The 19,999-nt window shown below is 43.9% G+C and overlaps 1 protein-coding gene across 1 annotated transcript in view; it reads right to left on the bottom strand.

The window, feature by feature from the left end:
- Positions 1-210: 210 nt before the first annotated feature.
- LOC126473918 (uncharacterized) overlaps positions 211-19,999 on the bottom strand; it is a 122,964-nt gene continuing 103,175 nt past the window's right edge. The window contains exon 2 of the mRNA XM_050101273.1: positions 211-231. The gene's annotated coding sequence lies outside the window, so the exon portion shown is untranslated. The remainder of the gene's footprint in view (positions 232-19,999) is intronic.

Here is a 19,999-nt window from a genome sequence, read left to right as displayed (position 1 = left end):
CTGTTATGTCTTCAGAAACGAGTCCACATGAGAACAGTGCTAGACTTCATTTTTAGACTTCACTTCCAGTCCATCACAAGTTGAGTTCACTGTGCGTAAGCAGACGTGCGGTTAAGCGCGGAAGACTGAAGTCGACCCATGGAGATTGCTCCAGCTGCTGCTAGCTCCCTGGGCCAAAGGACAGGCAAGCTGGGTGTCTCCGCAGTCCCAGCTCTGGGGGGCTTAATGCAACTGTAAAGAAATAACAAAAAGGTTATGAGTATTGAAGAAAATGACCATTGAGCAAAATGAACACTGAGCAAATCTCATTTCTCCTCAAACAGCTACTTTTGACGTTGATAAACAAAATCAGATTTTCTTCGTAAGATTAAATGAAAGAAGGATACTTTATTTTAAACCATTTAAATAAGCACACCTCTCAAAGTAAGGAGCCAAAACGATCGCTTAAGACTTATTCTCCATTACATGCCAACTTAGTGTATTATAACAATGTTACTGACAATACTGTTACTCTACACTCAACAAGTACATCTGACCGATGATGGTGACAATAATAAGGTCATTAAGAATGATGATTATTTATCCCAAAGAAACACACACACACACACACACACACACGCACACACGCGCGCGCGCGCATGCACGCGCTCTGTCATATAGCCTGAGATAACACATTTATTTCAGAGTTTCAACAACAAGCATGGCGATGGCGGAACAGATGACTGTCATTGCATCAGGCTGATATTAGATTCATATTATATTCTTGGATCATGGAGGTGCGAGGAAATGAAGGGCGATTTCTTACAAAACACAAATAAGAACTGTTGGAAAACTGAGTTTATTGATCACCAAACATCCTAATGCTATCACTCTATAATACATACCTCTTACCTACAATGTACTTGATTGGGAATATAGTTTGTGTGAGTTCTGGAAATATAGTATCTAACCAGGCAGTTAACTTTCATATACACAAGAACAGTTTCTATATTCACATTACTGTAGCTTTGGTCATTATCTGGCTACGCGAGAAAAAATTGGCAATTAAAGTGACAACGGTACTGGAAGCTATCAAAACTGAAAACAAGGGAGAGAGCTGGTAACAACGAGATAGTTCGAAGATTTAATGACAATATCCATTGCATGCTGTGGCTTTCTTCAAACTGATACTGTATTTTGTAAATGACCTACTAGTTGCCTTCGCTTGTACGAGTACTTACGTGTACAACCGACTCTTCTAATTTCGTCGGTGTGGCCTTTTTCAAGTGGTATGATTGCGATTTAGCACACATCACAGCATACATGGAAGATGCCTTTAAAAGTTTTGATGTGATTACAGGTCAGATTTTTTAATGTTTTGTCATGCGGTAAAGCACACTTGACAGAGCTGGTTGTATAAATAAATAATTTTACAGTCTAAGGCGACCTTGATGTCATTTACGAGAAATTTATCAGATGATACTAAAGTGATCCGACGTCTGTGTGGCGCAGATCACAGTACATCGATGAATGCGCCCTTGGTCCTTATAATTTTAACCTTCACTCCAGAATTCCAGTTTCCAGTAGCAACGCGCATGTTATTCCAGGCTCTAGTAGGAGCATCATGGAAACGTTGTCTCCTAGAATTTTCTGACCCAGCCGTCAGCCTTGAAATATTTATGGGCTACGGATAATGACCGCTCTGAACCAGTAAACACAATAAAAATACGTGAGCATAGCACGGGCAGTATGTATGGTTGCTTCGGACAGAACGGTATATCTACACCCCATCGACAACAGCAGAGTGACGTGGCCTCTCAGAGTGGTCACGAAACGTGTGGTACAGCAGCAATACTGGATGTTCCACCAGTTACCAGCTGGTGGTGTATAGCTATAGAGAGGCACCAACGGGCTCGTCGAACTTGGTGTCACCTTTCAATGACATCATCATCATCAGCTCTACCGCAATATAAAGACAGCCCGGTTGCTAGCTATTGAATGCCACTCTTCCACTTGTCTATGAAGTAGAGGCTATATCGATTCTCTCACCTGTGTTCGATCCACATGAAGTCGTAGCTCCACCAGGCACACACAGAATAATGACTAATCTGCAAGAATGAATTTTTCTCCGTGCAGCGGAGTGTCCGCTGTTTTGAAACTTGCAGACAGATCTAGACTGTTCCGGACGCGAAAACGAACCCTGGGCCCTACCATTCGCAGGCACTGCTCTTACCGACTGAGCTAATCAGCACGACAGCTTCCTCCAGAATCTCTCTCCTCCCTTTCAGAGTTCCACTGCATACCCCCTGTGTTCCTGGAAGGAAGGATACTGCGAAGAAATGGCCTAGCTATAGGGTGGGTGGTTGTTTCCACAATGAATCATCACTCTGCAGCGGAGTATGCCATGTTTTATGACTTCATGGAAGGTTAAAACCGTGTGTCCGAGCAAGACACGAATCCAGGACGTTGCTTTGGAAAAATGCTCTTTCTGTCTGAGCTAACCAAGCACAAATCACGACGAACTGCCAGAATACGTCCCTCCTACTTTTCGAACTTTGCAGCAGTATTCCAGTATAGCTTTCGGGAGCAGCACTTAAAGGCTACTGTTAACTCACCACTTTCAAATTTCAGTCAAATTCCTTCTTTATCTCTTGGAATAGCGTCTACAAATAATTCACAAAGATGCTTCTATTATCAGTATCGACTACAATCATGATATTTGGAGTGTCTCTCTCTGCGAAGCTTGCGAAAGTTTTGGCCATACGTTTCCGGGGAACTGGCCAATCAGGGCTTAGGCGGCTGGTAGGCATTGTCTCGAGTTGCTTTCAAGTGCGTACTTGTTTCCGGGAGCCTCGTGAGCACAGCTGCGTGGTGCCAAATGTGGTCGCCGCCAGCTTGTACTTTTCTTGGTTAGATTGTTCCACTTATTGTGATATTTGAAGAGATTGTGTGCAAAGGCATACTACTGAATCGTTCGTGAGATGTTCACATTCCACGGCTTCACTTTCACTGGTTTGGTATTGGTGAACCTGCTACGAATATCGGAAACGTATTGTGTACCCGTAAGGGCGGTGTTGTTAACGTTGCATGTTTTTGTGAGCCATTAGATGTGAACGTCGTTACATCGTCAAACTTTTGTCACTCAAATCTAAACACAGTATGAGCGTTTCAGCCACTTTTCTCTCAGTTTAGTTAATTAGTTATTAGTTGTGAGTCGTGTATGAAAATGATTTCATGTGGTGGTTTTATACTGTGCTTGTCGGATCACGTGTCTTTGTGATGTCAGGGGCCCACGTGCTTCAATGTTCTTACGATTTTGGACGATTAATACCATTTAAATTCGACTATAATATTTTATTTCTACTTTACTGAGCCATTTATTGAGTATGGTGAATGTGAGATGGCACAAGCTCTAGTGCGCCGCGATTTGTGGTCGCGTGTTATGGAACGCAACTTCCCCCTTAGATTTCTGCTGCAATTGATAAGTATCACTAAATATTTCACTTCTGAGATGATATCTTCCACTTTTATCAATCAATATGCCGTTAGAAAGCATTTAAGTTCAGATTGCAAAGTACATGTATTTGGAATAACGCTGTGGCTGATTCTACAGTAGTACATTTATTGATGTCTCACAAACTATTTCAAATTAAGTGATATCAGCCGGCCGAAGTGGCCGTGCGGTTAAAGGCGCTGCAGTCTGGAACCGCAAGACCGCTACGGTCGCAGGTTCGAATCCTGCCTCGGGCATGGATGTTTGTGATGTCCTTAGGTTAGTTATGTTTAACTAGTTCTAAGTTCTAGGGGACTAATGACCTCAGCAGTTGAGTCCCATAGTGCTCAGAGCCATTTGAACCATTTAAGTGATATCAAGAGGTGTTTAGTATGAGATGATAAACCATACACATTCAAATCTTACAGACGAAATCGTCATTCAACCGAGCTTAAGTCGTATTGCAAGTAAAGATTCTGTATTTCATGTTTGATATTTGTGACTATTACATTGGTTCAACATCTCATCGCACAGTGAACAAGTATAAGCTGCTCACTACCACACTTTAAACATTTAGGATCTAGTGTTCGTTATTATTCACTTCCTTGTAATATGCCTGAATTTTATGTAGATGTGTTTGTGTGATGCTCACGTATGACATTTATTTTCCTCTTATCGAAGTCAGACTGTGTTGACAGATGTTTGGGCTATTACTGCGTAGTTATAATTTCCTTTTATCTGGAATAAGATAAACTATTTACTTGATAGAGCCCATCGCTTACGTAATAGATTTCTCATCAGTGGCACCCCTTCCAGAAGTGCTAGTCCGACAAAGGTACACGGTAGAACCTCTGTGGACTTTGGAAAGTGGGAGGATGGTTCGCGAGACATGCTTGGGTAGCTCAGCTGGAAACAGGATTGCTCGCGACAGACAAGGTTCGAGTCCCATCCCGGCAAGAAGTTTTAATTTGCCAGGAAATTTCGACGACTAATACGGACACTCAGGCCCATGTATCGGTTACGAGATTACGGCGTCTAACACGTATAGTGTCTTCGTAACAGTTCCTGAAACACAAATGAATGTAATCATTTCCTTAATACCTCGGTCGTAGTAGCAGACCTTTTTTTTGCACGGTATGTAGGGTCATTAATCGTCCTTGCGAGTGGGCGACTCGGCAATGGCCGTTGGCGGCGCTACGGACGGAATCGCGGCGCGGATTTGTCGGCACGCCGGCTGACGTCAGCGGCGCTACAGACGTTGTGCGGTAGTGGATGAGGGGTAGGAGGGGGAGCAGGAGGAGAGGTCGGCAGTTCCGGCGCCGGGTCAGCTGCCCTGGAGCGTGTGGAGCGCACGCGACCGCCGCCGCCCACGCGCACAGCGCCGCGCCGGCCACGACGCACGCCGGCCTCTGGGGCTAGGCTGCGGCCTTCTGTAAACGACCTCTGCCGCTGAATGCGGCCGCAGCGCTCCCAGGAGATCAGGGAATCAGTTCTCCAGCTCGCTGTGAGGTACGCACATTTGCTCTCAAGCGTAAATCATAGTGAGCGTAACTATAAATAAAACGCACAAAAATAATCTCCTCTGCCATTGCCTTCATTTTTTTTAAGTTTTCAATATTTATGTAGCTTTCGTGAATTTTCAGGATTACCATGCGTATTGAATGTTAAGTTACACACCAGCAAGGTGCTTTATCCGTATTTATTCCACCTGAGAAAGAAGGGGTCGTCCATAGGAGACAGAGATCCGCAATCACGAGAAGGACGAGAAGGGGTCACTAATCCCCCTACTCAGTTCCACAAGCTTGCCCTTACGTTTCCGGCCGAACGAACGCGCTCGGCGACCTCACCTGAAGGGCCTGGCAGTAGGGCTGAGTATAGTAACACTGAATCTGAAGCCGAAAAACTTACTGGAAAGTTCTCTTGGACATAATGTAAAAGTTGTGTGAAATTAAAGAGCATAAACCTATCATATTTACAAAAAAATAAAAAATAAATACATTTATGCGATTCAGGAAGCTGAAATCTACTGATCAAAAAGGCTGGATATGCTCGAACAAGAACAGCTCTAATGCCAAATTATTTACGACAGACAGCGATCATGTTTTACTTGGCGCGTAGGCAACTGACTCGTGACCCATCTTCAGAGTAAGCGATGGATAGGATAATGCAGCAAATGCAGCAAAAAGTAGACAAAGTGTAAGAAAAACGGAAGTTTTCCCATTACAGCTTCTCTGTTTCTTATTTGAAATATGAAGAAGTAGGAGATACTTTTTTAAAACAATGAGCATCAATACTGAAGATGCGTTACTCGCGAAGTTCGCTGTTTACCTCACAGAAAATTATCCTGACGAGAGAAATGAATGTTTCTCTTCTTCTATTTGGGCAGACGAGTCCTCTGCTCTTTGGATGACATATGCGTGCGCGAGTTTTCCCGTTTTAACTCCTTATTTGTACGACTCACAACTAAACATACATTTCTGTGAATTTATGAGAAGAGTACAGGAAGACTCTGTCGTTATAGTGCGAGGAGACTTCAAAAAGTTGCACATGCCGTCCCACTCTAACACCATCGAGCAAAAAAAAAAGAAAAAAAAATGTTCAAATGTGTGTGAAATCTTGTGGGACTTAAGTGCTAAGTTCATCAGTCCCTAAGCTTACACACTACTTAACCTAAATTATCCTAAGGACAAACACATACACCCATGCCCGAGGGAGGACTCGAACCTCTGCCGGGACCAGCCACACAGTCCATATCGAGCAATAAGAGTGGCGCCTTGTCAGAAGAGAGTAGACGTGTTATGGGTTCGCTGTGTACACAGTTTTGCTGCCGTGGGCTTAACAGGTACACCACAGTGTCCGAATCAAATGGATCGGCAACTGGAAGTGTACTTCAAAGTTAACGTGCGCGGAAAAGTGCCATTCTCGTCGGAAAAACGTCTAACATGCACTCTCATCCATAGCGAAATTCTGGCGGTATGCGGACGAAATACAATGATGCGTCCAATCATAGTGAGCTATTACCAACAATTTAACCAAGGGTACAGAAACTTGGACGACGTTGATCGGGAAGGAAGCCTATCAACAGCGAACATGTCCAGGCAGTCGAAGAACTGATTGGCAGGAGTCCTAGATTCTCCAACAGTGATGACGTTCACATAGCAGGTCTTGAATGCTTCGTAACCAAGAAGAGGATTTCTGTGTTCAATGATCTGACGGATTGGTGGAATGTTTCGACCACTGTTTACAGAGTACAGGTGAAGTGTAGGGCAGTGTTCAATAAAAGTTGCTTGCCTTGTCATAACAATGTGTAACTTATTTGTCGAAGTCCATTCGCATAACGTCTTTCCTTTAACAACTTTTCCGTCATCTTTCTCTAGGAGTGTTTAAGACCATTATTTACAATTTCATAAATTCTGGGTTTAAAATTTGATAGTACTCATTAGCTTAACAGGGATTTACTTCTACAATATGGCCTACTGATGGGCTTTGGAGGGAGATGAAGAGAAAATCACAAGTTTGGTGCTAGCTGTGGAGTTCGCACACTGGACCTAAGGCCAGTCTCGGGCAAGTTGTGGAGTTTGCATGTTGAGCAGGTAAAAGTAGCGGAGTTCGTGTAAGCCGATCATGCAAATACTGCGATAATGGCTTCAGTGCGAAGAGGGAAAGAGTCTACAGTTTTCGCCAGGTATGCCATATCAAGCTGAAGAAAGTTAATTATATTCAGAGTGACACTATCTCGACTGCCTCAGTGGGGATTAAGAGATGAGAAAAGTAAGTTCAGACAACTGCCACGAGTGGTGCCTTAGCACGACACTCGGTCACATGCATGCGAGCTGCCTCTAACACTGCAGTTCACTTTTGCAAAGTGGCAGGTACTATTTTATGAACCTAGCCTGAAATGCGTTACAGGATTCCGGGCGCAGACTCTTCGGTATGCGGCAACCGTCGCCCGCTGTCCGGCTGTCGGTAAGGAGTCTCCCGTCTCCGGCGGGAATCTTATAACTGCGCTCACGCGAATGGAGAGCATACCAAAAGCGGCGCAAGAAAGCCGTTTGCGGTCACGTAACGCGTTCTGTCACGGGAAAGCGAGCGTAGCGCCCTCGCGGCGCGCAGGCCTTTGCGCCGGGCGTATCGGGAGCGGCTTTTCACGGCTGCGACAATTAATCACGGACACTGCCGGCGGCGGTGCGCCTGTCGCATAAATCGTGGTCCTGTGTGCGACACCGCGGCGAATCGGAAGCTCTGTGCGCGCCGCCAACCGCCGCGCAGCTTCTGGAACTGGACAGTCCGGAGCCCTGTACTGTGGAAGGCGGCGAGAGACGCACGCACCTAACCGGAGGCGGGGCGCAACACTCTGCAAAGTCGGGTTTTTATAGGAGCAGCAGTTTTGGACCACTCCAACTGATCGGACGTTTTGTGTCAGCGAAGACGCGAAACTTAAAGTCATTGCGCATTTTTCTTACCCCAGAGAGTGAAACCCAGAGTGCATTGACCATTCAGTCCGCACTTGTTGTATGGGAAGAGTGTTCAAGCAAAATGTTATTACTTTAACCACAGTGCTAAAATACTGTACATTATTGACGGATCGAGTGGAATGAAAGAACAGGAAGCTCCTGGGGTTGCTGGTAAAAACATGCACTGAGTTAATAAGAGTCATAGGATACCTCATAATATCGTGTGGCACCTTCTTTTGTCCAGCGTAATGCAGCAGTTTGACGAAGTATGGACTCAACAACTCGTTGGAAGTCATCGGCAGAAATACTGAGCCATGCTCCCTCTATAGCCGCCCGTAATTGTGAATTTGCTGGAGTTTGTGCACGAACTGGTCCCTCAATTATGTCCCATAAATGTTCACTGGGATTCATGTCGGCTATCTCAGTAGTGATATCAAATAGTTCAAATGGTTCTAAGCACTATGGGACTTAACATCTGAGGTCATCAGTCCTCTAGAATTTAGAACTACTTAAACATAACTAACCTAAGGATATCACGCACATCCATGCCCGATGCAGAATTCGAACCTGTGACCGTAGCAGCAGCGTAGTTCCGGATGAAGCGCCTAGAACCGCTCGGCCACAGCGGCCGGCTAGTAGTGATACCATTCGCTCGATTTGTTCAGAACGTTCTTCAAACCAGTCTAGAACAAATGTGGCCTGGTGACTTGGCAGATTGTCGTCCATAAAAATACCATCGCTCTTTGGGAACATGAAGTTCATTAATGGCTGAAAATGGTCTCCAAGTAGCCTTACATAACCATTTCCAGTCAATGCTCGGTTCAGTTGGACCAGAGGATGCAGTCCATTTCATGTAAACACAGTCCACATCATTTCGGAGCCACCACTAGACTGCACAGTTACAACTTGGGCCCATGGTTCGGCGAGGTGTGCGCCGCCCTGGAAACCTACCGTCAGCTCTCACCAACTGAAATCGGGATTCAACTGTCCAGGCCACGGTTTTCCAGTCATGTAGTGTCCAACCGAATTGGTCATGAGCCGAGGAGAGAGGCTGCAGGGTATATCGTGCTGTTATCAAAGGCGCTAGCGTCGATCGTTTGCTGCCATAGCCCAATATCACCAAATTTTGCCGCACTGTCCTAACGGATACGTTTCTCGTACGTGACACGTTGATTTCTGCGGTTATTTCACGCAGTGTTGCTTCTCTGTTAGCACTGACAACTCTACGCAGATGCCCCTGCCCTAGGTCGTTGGCCGGCCGCGGTGGTCTCGCGGTTCTAGGCGCGCAGTCCGGAACCGTGCGACTGCTACGGTCGCAGGTTCGAATCCTGCCTCGGGCATGGATGTGCGTGATGTCCTTAGGTTAGTTATGTTTAAGTAGTTCTAAGTTCTACGGGACTGATGACCACAGCTGTTAAGTCCCATAGTGCTCAGAGCCATTTGAACCATTTGAACCTGGGTCGTTAAGTGAAGGCCGACGGCCATTGGGTCGTCCTTGGTGAGAGGTAATGCCCAAAATTTAATATTCTCGTCACGTTCTTGACACTGTGGACCTTCGAATATTGAAGTCCCTAACGATTTCCAAAATGGAATGTGCCATGCGTCTAGGTTCAATTTCCATTCTGCGTTCAAAGTCTGTGAACTCCCGTCGTGCGAATATAATGACGTCGGAAACCTTTTCACGTGAATCACTTTACTACAAATGACAGTTCCGCCAATTCACTGCCCTTTTATACCTTGTGTACGCTATACTACCGTCATCTGTATATGTGTATATCATCACCCCATGACTTTTGTCATGTTAGTGTATAGTAGACGATGAAGAAGACTGTTATTTGTTCCGGGCTTAACCGAAGGGCAGAGAAACAGTCAGCAAAGGCTCAGAAAGCAGTTATAATCTCAAACAAACACAGTAAACCGAGCTGCTTGCACGTATCAACGCAGCGGTCGGTTTGTCCTGTCATCAGAGCGCTGCCTGAGATTGCCAGGTCGCGCTGACGCGTTACGGAATTTGCAGTGGGAAACAGTTGGGGCTGTTTTTTTTTTTATTGTGTTGTATGATTATATTTCGTTGTATGATTAAAGTTAGGTAATTTTTATTTGTTTGCAAGTACATGTCTGCAGCACCGGCGCACATTGATATCTTCGGAAGACTAAGGAGGGTACAATTATACACTGCTACTAAACTATTGTACAGGTTATTACTCCACATTTTATTCAGAGAAAGTTACAACGTATAGGCTATACATTTGCTCATTATCATTGTTTAATCCCCAGCAGTATGCTGCACACCAAATTAAGTACAAAAAATCTTATTTAATAGCCTCCTGCAATCGTAAATTTTACGGGGGGATGGTAATCTAGGGTTAAAACGGAGTCTCCTGCCGTAATCTGTTTTCTGCTATTGAAAGGGAAAAACGCTGCAGCTGTCAGTTCTGAGGTGGTAGAAGTGATCGATAATAGAGTACAATCTTATATCACACTACTTGGGCGCCATAGTTTCCGTCAGTACAACTAAACGAGTGTCAATGATGAAGAACGAAGTGGCAGGCCATCACTATGTGAGGAACCGGGAATCTCACGATAAGTGGAGGCCATGGTACGTGGAAAATCTACTCTTGGATGAATGAAGGAAGGTCAAAGAGGACTTATTACCAATATTTGCACGTATTTGATTTCGTAGCGACGTAGTGCAGATGAGAGCCAACAGTGAGATTGCGTTCGTTCCAGACATCGGTAAACATCGAACGTCTGATCGATCTTCCTCTGCTTTCCTCAAGAGCAGACACACTTACGTAGTTTTGACATTCACGTTAAAAGTAACGCCAAGGCTGCAGAGAGAAGACGCTCTAAAACCCTGCCCCCAAATTCAATCGTCGATTCCCAACACACAAGCAATACAGCTGTCTACGTGCCGGTTATCCGTCCCCTAAATTCCCATAAGGGCACCCCCTTCCCTTAATGCACAACGGAATCGTACCAGAATTCTACAATTTGTGGTTGGAAACAGAAACGTCATTAACGCTTGCTAATTTTGAATCCAATTTTACACGACAGAGCTATTATAGGACAGTCGGAAGAACACAGCCATGCTGTATTGTGGGTGTGTACATGTACACACGGTCCCAAGAACATTAGTAGGAAAAAGAAAATACTATTCTTCACGCGATGAGTGAGGGAAAACATTGTGAAATTTCAAGGTCGAAATAATGTTTTCTGCAGGATTAGAACCTTCTAAAGTCGTCGAGTGTAACACAGTGCCACATGCAGTCGCACAGAGCTACGAATTCTTCATTCCAGTTGACACGTTGCACAGTAATGTAACAAACTGTAAAGATGGCAAGGACCTACGTGTAGTCTCAAGCTGCTAGAAGTTGATTCTAAAAGACAATTAATGGATGCTCCTGGGAGGTTTTCCACGTTTATTTAGTCGCATACTCTCCCTGGGCTACACTTTACCTAACCAGCCTAAAAAAAAGTAGCTTTCTGAACACATTTTGTTTAAATTTAGATACACTGTTGCCACTAAAGAAAAATAAATCTTAAAGTAATGGAAAAATCCATTAATCTGAAAAGGTTTGAAGTTTTGTAAGAAGTCAAAGGCATGTGGCATCAGAGATTCACAATCGTTCTTCAAAGTTTATTTCGTGCTACCACTTCGAGGAGTATTAATCTGGCAATTTTGTTTATATCTAACAGGATTTTTTCAGTCGTTCTAGTTTTTCTTCCTTTTTCAGACTGATAATTTTCACTTTCAGCTTAACATGCGAGAGCATGATAAAATTATTTTTGTGAATATTTTCAAGCTTTATTTCATAACTCGGATATCCTCAATGTAATCATATGAGATTTGAGATCGTTGAATTAAACAGCTGATATACCTATTCATGTTAATACCATAAAAAGGTATACTTTGCGTATACTATGGAAATATGCTTATCGTTCAGGCATCAAAGTAATCTACTTCAAAAATACTGAGAAGAGAACAACCAAACTGAGAAGAGAACAACCAAACTTTTGACACGGAATAATTTATGTATGTGCTGCTTGCCAAATGCAGTTCTTGAGGCACCACATGCCTTCAGACTCATGGAACATACGTTATACAAGCAACTACTGAATCTTGTCCCCTCATGCAAAGATTTCTACGGAGCTCATGTTTACCCAACTAGCTGTAGTGGATAACAAAAACTAAACAAAATCTTACAGTCCTTGACATTAGAAAATAAGAAATCGTAGAATCCTTCCCTGTAGTTAATAAATGAGACACCTTCATCTCGCTTACTTGTGGCTGCAAGGAATGCATATATCTTCAAATGCCCTTTTATTTCCAGTTGGATCAGGGGCTCAAATGTGAAAAGCCTGGCAGTAGTTGCTCGTTCTGTTTGAAGTTTGGGGATATTTGTGCTCCGTACTCTATCGACTTTTGCTTTCAAATATTTGTTATAATTTTGCTCAAAGACCACAGCAAGTCTGAGAGAAAGGGACATAAGTAACCAGAAGCACAAGCCTTGACTCTCCTATCGTTTTTAGTCGGTTTCAGGATCTCGGTGGCATTTTGAATTACACAGGATGAACGCAAAATTCGATGGAAAAATTTCGGTTTCAGATATACTTTCCCATTATTTTGGTACAGGGACTCATGATCTCTGATTGCCATCTTACTTCCATTTACCTTTGTATCTTTATTGCACTGAACAATGAAAAAGTCGTTACTAAATGTAACATATTGCGCATATATAAGGGAAGAAATCCACTACTGTGCAGTTGCACTATTGATGACAAATTGCGGGAAACAGTATTTACAGTAAAATACCTAGGAGTAACTATCAAGTCCGACCTTAAGTGGAATGATCACATTAAACAAACAGTAGGAAAAGAAGATGCCAGACTGTGATTCATAGGAAGAATCTTATGCAAAAGCAATACATCCACGAATGAAGTGGCTTACAAGGCTCTTGTTCGACCGTCGACCGATTCTTGAGTATTGTTCATCAATCTGGGATTCTTACAAGGTAGGGGTGATAGAAGAGATAGAGAAGATTTAACGAACAGTGGCGCATTTCGTCACGGATTCATTTAGTCGGCACTAGAGCATTATACAGATACCAAAAAAACTACAGTGGCAGACGTAACAAGAGAGGCGTTGTGCATCACTGGAAAGTACACTATTGACATTTCGAGAGAGTACTTTCGGGAAGAGTCAGATAGCATGGTAGTTTTTCCCACACTCATTTCACGAAACGACCACGATGAGAAATTTCGAGAACTAAGAGCTAATGCAGAGGCTCACTGACTGTCCTTCCCTCGCGCCGTTCGCGAGTGGAACAAATCAAATGGCTCTGAGCACTATGGGACTTAACATCTGTGGTCATCAGTCCTCTAGAACTTAGAACTACTTAAACCTAACTAACCTAAGGACATCACACACATCCATGCCCGAGGCAGGATTCGAACCTGCGACCGTAGCAGTCACGCGGTTTCGAACTGAGCGCCTAGAACCGCTAGACCACCGCGGCCGGTCGAGTGGAACAGGGAAGGAGTTAGTAATACCAGAAGTACCCTCCTTCACACACCGTTAGGTGGCTCACGGTGTGTTGTTTAGATGTTCCTTGAGTGTCTTGTTTGGAGACAAACTTTTCTCCTTCACTCGCGGTACTTGCTGTCGACAACAGTAATACAGACTTCACTTTTCGTCTCCAAACTTGCACTCAGTAGTTCTCGGTACTTGGAGTTGTGAGGACGGGTCGTGAGTCGTGCCTGGGTAGCTCAGATGGTGCCGGCACGTGTTCGGTCAGAGGGTTAGCTGCCCTCTGTAATAAAAGAACTGAGTGTATGGATCAACAATGAACTCAACCGGGTGTCATGGGACGTACGCAACGAAAAAGAACGAACAAAATGAGATTTTAAAAAAAGGATGGTAGAGCACATGCCCGCGAAAGGCAAAGGTCCCTAGTTCGAGTCCCGGTCCGGCACACTGTTTAAATCTGCCAGGAAGTTTCAGTGCTCGGTACTGTTTTACCAGCGGCGTTGTTTGCAGGTTAACTGTGATACACAGGAGAAGGGATAGTTTTACTGATGAAAAGTTGGCGGATTTGCACCTCCTGAAAGTATAGGTTCACTGAATGCAGTGGACGAAACGGAAAATACCACTTTGTTGAGCTGTTTCCACTGTGACGGTAAGCACAGCTCAGTAGTTTTTTCATCTGAGGGTTGTTGCGAAACTCTGTGCTTTGTGTTGTACGTTTTAGACATGGCATGTTACAGTTCCGACTTCTGAGAATATATTTTCACGGAAACATGGGTAATTGGGGAAACGAACCGAACAGCTCTCAATTCCATTGTTACAGTGTACCGAAGCACCGTAGATCACTGGTCCCTTATACCAAAATAATCAGATACACCTGAACAGCCTCTGAAAGTTCGTCGTTGGATGTCGGGATCACCCAGTGCACATTGTGAAGTAAGTCACGAAATACAAATACACTGACGACGGCCTTACCAAAGCGTCGTTGGGCTGATGCCTCAGAGGGAACTCGTTCTTCTGCCGTCTCCGAAAGAACAAAAGTGAGCCTGGAGATTGGTGCGGCGTACGGAGGCTATAAACTCAGCTCACTTTATGGCCACCGGTTCCCTCGCCTGGAACGCGAAAAGCACAGCGATCGCTTCTGGCTTGCGCTTTAGTTCCACATTCCATTTCGGCAGACGTCAGGTGGGCAACCTGCCGAGAACAAGTATCAAAACAAACCGCATCGTGCGGGAATGCTGTGTGAAGTTATCTCTGACGTGACCGAAAACATACTGGACTTCTTCGTTCGTGGCTGCCAATTTGACGTGAAAATACCTCTCACGATAGCGATACTTTGTTTTCTTTCACTGTCTCACATCTTTATATACAGCTCACATCTTGAACCAAAGTACGACCACTTAAGATTATCTGCTGTCACGTAACCGCAATCCGATTAGTATCTGTTACGGCAGAACAGTTTTTCTCATATAGAGACAACTTCATTCCGCGCTTCTAGTTCTGTCGACGATGTTTGGAATGTAGTTGCCCGTATGAAGGGCTAGGCAGCTCAGACAGGCCACCGTAAATATATCCAGAGTGAATACATGTATCAGGATGCGGCTTTCGCCAAATTATAGCGGACAATATGCCGAATTTCCTGACTTGTGCAAGTAATGTTTGTCGTTTATGGTCATCGAATTACGACACCGACTTTGTTTTTTTTTTTCTAATGAAATATGGTTCAAATGGCTCTAAACACTATAGGACTTAACATCTGGCCATCAGTCCCCTAGACTTAGAACTACTTAAACCTAACTAACCTAAAGACATGACACACATCCATGCCCGAGGCAGCATTCGAACCTGCGAGCGTAGCAGCAGCGCGGTTCCGGACTGAAGCGCCTAGAACCACTCTGCCACAGCGGCTGGCTTTTCTAATGAAGCCATATACTTTTCCTGTGGCATCTGAAAGAAGCTCATTAGAGAACTTCAACGAGATAACATGTATGCGGGTTGATCAAATATTATCCAGATAATAGCGCCGCAAACCACCGTCCCGCCGTCAGGAGAAGAAGTTTACCATTATACCAAACGTTAGCAAACACGTAACTTAGGTATGGTTCTTGCTTTTGTCTCTGCTCTTGAAGCCCATCAGTCAGTGTTATGCTGCTGTAGCAGCCAGATAACTTCCTCGTACAGATATTGAGACGTTAATAATTTATATAACAGTCGAAAAAGTGAATATCGTTTATGGTGAATGTTGACAAACTTTTAAATCTATGCTGAAGATTATCCCGATCGCGTCAGGCACTCAAAATCTCCCTTCGCAAACATTATAAAAATGTTCTAGAATCTGGAGGTATGGAGAGTAGAATAGGCCGAGGAAAAGGACAGAAATTCAGGAAAGAAATGTAGCCGACATTTTAGCAGCAGTAACACACAATGCAAATGTCAGTAAGAGGCATCTCAGAAGTACGAGGGGGATCATCCAAACGAGTGTTCCGCCAGCACTACGTTCCAATGCATTTCATCCACTTCATGCACTATATGATCAAAAGTATCCGGACATCTGGCAGAAAATGACTTTCAAGTTCGTGGCACCCTCCATCGGTAATGTTGTAATTCAGTATGGCGTTGGCCCACCCTTACTTACCCTTGCCGGCCGCGGTGGTCTCGCGGTTCTAGGCGCGCAGTCCGGAACCGCGCGACTGCTACGGTCGCAGGTTCGAATCCTGCCTCGGGCATGGATGTGTGTGGTGTCCTTAGGTTAGTTAGGTTTAAGTAGTTCTAAGTTCTAGGGGACTGATGACCACAGCTGTTACGTCCCATAGTGCTCAGAGCCATTTGAACCATTTTACTTACCCTTGATGACAGTGAAACGTCCCCTTTGAACAATTCTACACGACTGTGCTTAACCTGACACACAATATTTTTAGCGCAACGCAATCTGACTTTCAAAATTTCCTACTAAAGAATGGCCCTGACAAACATTAAACTACACCTTTCACAAATCACTTACCTCACAAAAATCTTCGCTGCTCAAGCTACTGCAATACAGCGAGCGCCACTACTGCCAGCTAAATAAAAGATTCAAACTACTGAAGGCACTAACTACTGATAGGGATAGTTAGCAAGTGAAAGATATTAATAGAGAACAAACAATGTATTTACCTTGATATCATCATATGTAAATATATCAGTTCATGAAAAATTACAAAACTCCGCCATCTCTCTCCCCACATCCACCACTGCTGGCGGCTCACCTCCAACTGCGCAACGCTACGCGCTGTTCACCTCCAGCTGCCGCTGCCCAACACTACAATGGCAGACAACAATGCAAACTAGCGACGGACTGCACACAGCACAGCCAGTGATTTTCATATTGAGCGCTACGTAACGTTGCCAATAAGAAAACATAAACAGCCTACTTACATAGAGAAAACATAAACAGCCTACTTACATAGCCCCCATGCTCCCCACAAAAAATTTTTACAAATGGTGTTGGGCACTGGCCAATACAGATTTGACAAAAATTTTTCACAATTACAGTAACAAAGATATAAAATGCACACACTTATTAATATTATGTTGGTCAAAAGATCAAAATTTCTCACAGTCCATAAAGACAGTCCACATTGTTCATCACAGTAAAAATGCAGAGTTTTTCTCAAAGTCCAAGCAGTGAAAGAAAATGCACATAGAAGTAGTGGATTTCCATGCAGTCTTGAAGAAGTAGTGTTGACCTTCCAACGGAAAGACAGTGCTGACTCTCGACATGCAGACAGGTAATGGGCCACAACAGAGCAAACCCACAGCAGAGTCATTCGAAGTTTGGAAGAATATTGGTAGGTAGGTCATCACAGAGCAGACCCACTGGAGTCCTGGTAGAGATTGTGGTATTGGTGGGCCACCAGAGGTGCAGACCCACTGCAGTCCTTGTAGAAATAATGGCGTTGGTGGGTCATCATAGATGCAGACCCACTGTAGTCCTTGCAGAGATAATGGTATTGGTGGGCCACCAGAGGTGCAGACCCACTGTAGTCCTTGTAGAGATGACCAGCAGCCATCTGTTGCGATTGTGCAGCTGCACATTCACCATCGAAGAGTCTTGCGGAGAATATAGCAAGTCTATAAACCACCACTTGTGCACTCACAAAGTTTTTGGAATTGTCCTTAGAACGAGCAATGCTGTTATCCAGTCCCTTGCTGAATCATTAACACACATGCAAACACTATCAGTCCCTACTTCTCACATATTGTCCATATACTATGACCAACAGAAACGTGTGCAGTGAAATGTAACTTAATTGGAAGAACTGGTAACAATTACAATTTGATAACATAAAAATACAATAACAAAGGTACAAAATACATCATTAAAAACATAATAATACAGATAACATCTGTAGTACAGGCTTTACAAAAGAATCGAACTAACATATACATCAGTGGAATTATGACATGAGTACATACATAAAAGATCACAATAATTTTTGAAACATCAACTTCACACATGAGCATTAAACAGAATAAATAATGTGTAAGCATATTTATAAGGTAAATAACATATTATTAATGCCAATTGTATTTGAGGATAAAAGTATTCCTCATCATAGTGAATGTAGCTTAAAATTAAAAGAAGAAAAAAATTCTATGAAATTACACAGAGACAGGAAGAAAACAAATACACAAGGGTACACAAACATATAGTGGGATATATGAAACGTCCCCTTTGAACAATTCTACACGACTGTGCTTAACCTGACACACAATATTTTTAGCGCAACGCAATCTGACTTTCAAAATTTCCTACTAAAGAATGGCCCTGACAAACATTAAACTATACCTTTCACAAATCACTTACCTCACAAAAATCTTCGCTGCTCAAGCTACTGCAATACAGCGAGCGCCACTACTGCCAGCTAAATAAAAGATTCAAACTACTGAAGGCACTAACTACTGATAGGGATAGTTAGCAAGTGAAAGATATTAATAGAGAACAAACAATGTATTTACCTTGATATCATCATATGTAAATATATCAGTTCATGAAAAATTACAAAACTCCGCCATCTCTCTCCCCACATCCACCACTGCTGGCGGCTCACCTCCAACTGCGCAACGCTACGCGCTGTTCACCTCCAGCTGCCGCTGCCCAACACTACAATGGCAGACAACAATGCAAACTAGCGACGGACTGCACACAGCACAGCCAGTGATTTTCATATTGAGCGCTACGTAACGTTGCCAATAAGAAAACATAAACAGCCTACTTACATAGAGAAAACATAAACAGCCTACTTACAACAGCTTCCACTCTCGTTGGCATACGTTCAGTCAGGTGCTGGAAAGTTTCTTGGGGGATGGCAGCCCATTCTTTACGGAGTGCTGCACTGAGGAGAGATATCGATGTCGGTCGGTGAGTCCTGGCACAAATTCGACGTTCCAAAACATCCCAAAGGTGTTTTATAGGATTCAGGTCACGACTCTGTGCAGGACAGTCCATTACTGGGACGATATGTCGTCTAACCAGTCCGCCACAACTCTTGCATTATGAACAGCTTCGTGTTGAAAGATGCTATCACCATCGCCGAATCGCTCTTCAACAGTGGGAAGCAAGAAGGTGATTAAAACATCAATGTAGGCCTGTGCTGTGATAGTGCCAAGCAAAACAACAAGGGGTGCAAGCCCCCCTCCATGAAAAACACGACCACACCACCGCCTTCGTATTTTACTGTCGGCACTACACACGCTGGCAGATGACATTCACCGGGCATTCGCCATACCCACACCCTGCCATCGGACTGCCACATTGTGTACCGTGATTCGTCACTCCACACTTTGTTTTTCCACTGTTCCATCGTCCAATGTTTACGCTCCTTACACCAAGCGCGGCGTCGTTTGGCATTTACAGCGTGATGTGTGGCTTATGAGCAGCCGCTCGACCATGAAATCAAAGTTTTCTCACCTCCCGCCTAACTGTCATAGTACTTGCAGTGGATCCTCATGCAGTTTGAAATTTCTGTGAGATGGTCTGGATAGATGTCTGCCTATTACACATTACGACCCTCTTCAACGGTCGGCGGTCTCTGTCAGCCAACGGACGAGGTCGGCCTGTACGCTTTTGTGCTGTACGTGTCCCTTCACGTTTCCGCTTCACTATTACATCGGAAACAGTGGACATAGGGATGTTTACGGGTCTGAAAATCTCACGTATAGACGTATGACACAAGTGACACCCAATCACCTGACCTCATTCGAAATCCGTGAGTTCCGTGGAGTGCCCCATTCTGCTCTCTCACGATGTCTAAAGACTACCATGTCGCTGATATGGAGTACCTGGCAGTATACGGCAGCACAATGCAATTAATATGAAAATCGTATGTTTTTGGGGTGTCCGGATACTTTTGATCACATACTGTATTTCACTGCATCTGCACCTTCATGACAGTAGCTTCCTAAATTGGTTACAGTTCTCCGAAAGTTATCTTCGAAAAGGGCAAAGTGGTGCAGTATATTAATGTAAAAAATTTTTAAAGGAAAAAGCATCCTTTACAAACAATG

This window comes from Schistocerca serialis, chromosome 4 (genome assembly GCF_023864345.2).
Source record: "Schistocerca serialis cubense isolate TAMUIC-IGC-003099 chromosome 4, iqSchSeri2.2, whole genome shotgun sequence".
In the NCBI taxonomy this organism is placed as follows: domain Eukaryota; kingdom Metazoa; phylum Arthropoda; class Insecta; order Orthoptera; family Acrididae; genus Schistocerca; species Schistocerca serialis.
Note: the sequence above shows the minus strand (reverse complement) of the source record. Positions and strands in the feature narration are given on the sequence as shown.